The sequence below is a fragment of the Poecile atricapillus genome, chromosome 3 (assembly GCF_030490865.1).
Source record: "Poecile atricapillus isolate bPoeAtr1 chromosome 3, bPoeAtr1.hap1, whole genome shotgun sequence".
Classification (NCBI taxonomy): Eukaryota; Metazoa; Chordata; class Aves; order Passeriformes; family Paridae; genus Poecile; species Poecile atricapillus.
The window spans coordinates 45763398-45769309 of record NC_081251.1 but is presented as its reverse complement, the minus strand read 5'-3'; positions in this window follow the sequence as shown (position 1 = coordinate 45769309).

The following is a 5912-nucleotide window of genomic DNA, read 5'->3' as shown; positions in this document are numbered from 1 at the left end:
TGCATTTCTGAATCTTCTTCCTCCATTAGCTAGAGAGCCATTGCATTCCCACTGCATGAAGAATACTAGCCTGAGAGTAATCTCAACGGTTTTCTTCCCAAGTGCTCTACAAATGTTATTTCTAACCCAATGAGGAAAAGGGAATTTCAATCCCAACAGTGAATCTTCCTGAGCAGCTAATTCTGATTGAAAGTAGACAGCTGAGAGTGAAAGTCTAGAGACAAATTACCCTCTATGTTAATAGATTTTTATTTGGGTGGGGAAAAAAGCCATTGCTGACACACTGTTTTTCATGAACAGCTGCTGTGTTAGATGTATGCATGATAGACCCTAGGTTTGGTTCCCTCCTGATGAAGGGGATAAAACTGTCCAATAACACTGCTGTGTGCACAAATCTCTTCCATCTTAGGATATGCAAATATTTACCCTGGATTAGCTGAGTAATTCTGCAACTTGAATAAAATCTGAAATAACCAGCAAATCACACATTCATAAACAATAGCAGCTTGACATAATAGGAAACTTAAAGAGCATATATATCATCATTAGCATTGGAGAGTAACACCAAAATAAGTGCTAATCAGCCATCAAAGGCCACTTTGCAATTAGATTTATTCATGAAGTGTACTTTGCTTAAGTTGACCCAGGAGATTATGGGTATAAAAAGACCAAAGAGTTCATACAAGGAAAATGGCAGAATTCATACCACTGAACCTAGAAATTTGAAACCCACTTAATAATGAAATGAAAATAAAACTAACCTGCAACATAGATGTACTACAACAGCATAAGAAAATCAGGGAATTAAGACAACCTAGGCTCAGCCTATCTGGTCTGGCATAGATTCCCATCTTTTCAGGAAATAGAAGAAGAGAAAATTTTCATCTCGTGCAAGGGAACTGCAAATATTGGCATTTTCATGCCTGTTTTCAGGAAGGAGTTTCATATTTGTTTTATTTTAAAATGTGCACAGTGCAAGCTGCTGGGCCAGTGAAAGCTGCCGGGTCCTGGCAGTCAGCGGGAGCCTTACCTGGAGCAGCAGCAGTACTATAGTGTGCTCCCTTCTCCGGGCTATTCCCAGCTCTCTAACTCCCTCTGCATGACAGCAGCCTGAATAACACGGAATTTGCTTCTGCCACATGCAAAAGGAACATACGTAAAAAAAAAAAAATCTAATGCAGTAAATACAAAAAAAAAATATTAGGCATTGAATTTAACTGGGAGTTGTCACATAAATGCTGCTGCAGAAGTCCACAGTACTACTCAGATGACAGAAGGGTTATGCTGTGTTACTACAGTGAAAACAGTGTTGTGACCCCTCTTATTCTGTCTTTACAGGCCCAAGTTTCAAAAAACACTTTACTTTCTCTGGTTTTAATTTTCAGCTCCTTCTTGGCAAAGATCTAAGAGGTTTTTTTAAACCAGTGTGCGTTTTATCTACCTGCCTGTAAGCTTTTCTTCAGTATTACCTCCCTTTCTTTTCTGAAACACGATGCAACCTTTGGAATGCCAACAGAACAGTAAGGGGAAAAAATGTTCAACAGGATGCTACACACAAACTGGTATAATCCAAACATTCATCAGTCTCAACACAGCTCAGATGGTGAATTTATAAGTAAGCAAGTTTAATGTTATGAAAAGATTATATTAAGACAGCAGAGTTTATTTAATTAGAAGATTTTTCTGGCAAATTCTTGTCTTTCACCACTTTTTTTTTTTTTTGTGTCAAAGTCTTTAAAAAGTCCATCTTTTGACACTTGTCAATCCTAAAAACACATATTACATTGCACAGCTATGCAGTGGAATTCCTTGACAAGCATCCTTCGCAATTGTCACCTTCCTAGTATGCCTGTATCACAGAAGAGGGAGCTGAGAAACCTTCTGGAGGAGAACTGGTTTTTAGTTCTCATGTATCAACACTGGTCACCAGGAAAAGAATCTTCAGCCGAGGGTGGTCTGTCACTGGACCGAGCTCCCAGGGAAATGGTCATGGCACCAAACCTGCCTGAGTTCAAGGAGCATCTGGATGATGCTCTTTGGTTTAGCTTTAGGTAGTCCTACAAGGAGCAGAGAATTAGAATCCTTGCTTCTTATGGCTCACTTACATCCTGAGGTATTCTAAAGTTCTATGATAAATACACTTACAAGAACCATACTCCACATTTTTATCTATTTGAGTAAAATGAATGCATGAAAATTAAAACCACAGGTAAAAAACTGGACCATTAAAAAAGGCCCCCTAGATCTCATCCAAAAGCAAAACATGGCAAACTACTGCAACACTTCAGAGCCCTAAAGTGTTAAGACCAGGACAGGTTTTATGATCTGTCTACTATTTTCACTGCTCTTCAGCAGGAAAAAGTAAATCTGTTCCCTAAAGGTATTTGTTTATCCTGTTCTTAAAAATGGATGGCCATTACAGATGGTCAACAACCTCCTAGCCTAGATGTCAGTGTTTAGCTTACACTATTCTTCGGAAAGCTTGAATTTTAGTCCACTATTTTATGTCCTATTCATAAGTGCAAACTTCATTCCCTTCACCTTTACAGCAAAGTCCCATGTTTCTCAAGATTTATAACCTAGAGAAAACAGAGTGGAAACATAAGTCCAGTTCTTTTCTTTTTTGTCTCAAGTGTCTTAGTCAAGTGTTCTTCACCTTTGTTCTTCCTCCACATATTCTCCAAGCAGTCTACAGCTACCTTGAAGTGTAATGCCAAACCTGGATACATCAGCTTAGCTTTCATCTCATCGTTGCCAAGGAAAGTCTCCTATGTAACCACTCTGTTTATACATTGCAGAATTATGTTTGAAGCTGCTTCCTCTTTGCTCTAAAGACACACTTGACCTGCCAGAGAGATCTAAAGTTTTGCTTACAATATATAACATGAAATGCATTTAGTTTATGTTTTGACATTCCATTCCATTTCAACCATAATTCTGTGGTAAACACACAATGAAAAAGCTGGTATTCTTGGCTCCCATGAGTGTATTCAGGTCTCAGAACTGAACGGTTGACACAACTGCAAACAAACAAACAAAAAAAAGCACTGGTGCAGCTAACCCAAAAGTCAGGGCTGGAAAGCCCAAACTAAAGCAAGAAACACCAGCTAAATTAAAAATTGTTAAGGAAAATAAAGAGTAGGCGGTTCTTCAGCTGTATAAATATGAAGGAACCAAGAGAAAAGAAATTATGCCACTATGTAGCCAGTGGAGTTCAGATAAAAATAACCCAGATATGGCTGCAAAACGAATGACCAGGCATTTGGGATAAGATTCATCTGACCTGTTTCAGCTGTTCCCTCCGAGAAACACTTTCAGAAGTGCTTGCTTCTCTCCGCTTATTTAAGACAGACTGCGGCACCCACGTGAGAGCCCATGGAGACTTTCAGGTAAGCACCAGAGCCACAACCCAAGCAACTTTCTGAAGCTTCAACAAGCTCCAGCAGGGGACACAGTAGAGGCAGCCTTGGCCACTTCAGGAAAGCAGAGGGAAACAGAACGTGCTTCATCAAAAATAAGAGTGTTTGTTTTATTATCCTCACTTCCTTGGCTTTTTTTCCTGCTATAAAATCATCATGTGTTTGTACAATATTCTTATTCTGGGAATGTATTTCAGTCCACATAAACATCTGCACTTAGTTATGCTAGCCAGTATCCAAATCCCAGCAAGATCCTGCCCTGATTATTTAGCTCTGACTGTTTTTGCCAGCTTCTATTCCCAGAATACACCAGATTTATGGCTATGTCCAACCTCCAGCTTTGCTAGTTAGAAGATTGTAACACACATGCTCAAACTGAACATCTCTTATACTGGGACAAAATCTTTCCAGCAGGCTCAAGTAACTAGCTGTTAAATTGTGCTAGCATACATTAGCAGCAGGAAACTGAACTATTGTTGGATGCCATTTCTTGGGCTGTGTTTTTAATCATACTGTTTTGACCTACATCTTTTTTCTGCTTTCCTTGATATCCAACCATAAAATACAACCCTTGATTCAAATACCAATAAAACCTGTTGTTGCAATTTTGCATAACTCAGCACAAAAGAACCCAGATCTCAAGTAAATAAACTGGTAAATCAATTTTTTGGGACCACTATTTGTTCTTGTCTGCTGCCCTGCAGAGTTAGATCCAAAGCATCAATAAAAAATAGATATATACAATTTCATCTGAGAAGACAAACAAAACCATGCAGGATATAAATCAAAACAAGGATTTGCAAAAGAATAGAGTAAGCACTTACTAAGCCAAAAACATATTGTTCTTGTGAAGAAGCCTGCTCTGACCACTGTGCTTTCTCCAAATGTACGTTTATGGAATTCCAGGCCAGAACATTTTTGGAGCATAAAGACATGAAGCATTCGCTCCCAGCAAAGTTCACTGTGATCTGCCTAATTCTCATGGAGCTGAACTTCACCACAGCTGAGCACAAGATTACCTTTCAATGCAGCTCCTAGACAATTATTCTCTGATGGATATTTCTTTGAAGACTTATTTTACATGACTGACAACTGCTTTGGACTGTGAATATGCTAATACATAAATATATAACCTGACCTCCTACTCTACCCCTCCCTCCCATGATACAATCTGAAAACAAAGTTTATGCCTTTCTTCAAGCCAGAAAGCTGGTTTGGAACACAATTTCTTTGTATCTGGTTTGGATCTCTCAGCTGATGCTAAAATGCATCTACTTTGCTTTGGTGTGTGAGAACACACACACTACAGAAATAAAAGCTTCAGAAAGAAAATGCAGAAAAGAATTATTAAAATGTATTTGAATCTTTTGAGTTGAAATACAAGTGAGGTAACCAGTCAACCAAAGAAAGCTCACATATTATCCATTCCTATTTTCCCCTCTCAAATCCCAGCTCCTGGCTCTGAGCAAGATGGCTTTTTCAGCTCTTGGCCCCGCTGTGAAGCAGGCAGAGATGAGAAATGCCCAGCCGCTAGCAGGACCAGGTTCAACTGTCTCCCTTTCCCTCCAGCCACTCACCTCATAGAAATGCAAACAATTTTTTTTTCTGGGACTGGACAGCCCCTGTCAACACCTACATTTTGAAGACTTGACTATTCAATGCTGCCGCTGTTTAAATGGCATCTGCCCCATCCAGTCCCTGGTTGACAGACCCAAAGTTGCAGCCCTCCACCACAGCTCCTGCCCAAGTGGAGCTGCTTCTCCAGCTCCACATTAACCCCCTCTCCCCAGGATTCTCTAGCCAGAATCAGCCAATCCAGTAAAATACCAGGTCAAGGCCCAGAGGGAGCCAGAGAGATCTACGTACCCTATCCCTACTTGTATCAGTAATACCAGTATCAAAATGCATAAACCTATCTCAGAAAAGCTATCTGCACCATGCAAAAATATCATGCTTCGAATTTTGTCTAAGCAGCTTTAAGCATACAATGTGCTTTTCTAAGCTAGAAATAATCCATAAATAAGCAGATTTGTAACAGGTACATGGTTGAAGGTCTCCTCTATGACAGTCTCCTCCTCAGTCACTGCATACTGTGCTAGAAGCAGGTGTTGTTAAAGACAAGACAAGCACTCAAGTGTTTGGCAGTGGCCCCCTCCCATGCACATATCAAGAACACTCCCATATTCTTGTGACTGAACCAAGTCATGGGCTGTGCTTCCAGACCCCAGCTGTCCCTAGTACTGTCAAGAGATCTTATAAAGTAATAATAATAATGAAAACATACGTAAATAAAGAGACAATACCTCTTCTGCCTCGTTCACAGTGATATTGATCTTCAGTTATTAGAGAAAGGAAGGCCTTTGTTTTTATTTTTACAGAAGCACTAGCACAACTCATTCTGGAAAAGCAAGCTCTAAATATCTCTTAGGCAGGCGGGGAAATAGGACACCAAAGATCACATACTATTTTAAGTGTAAAAAAAGTATAAAATTT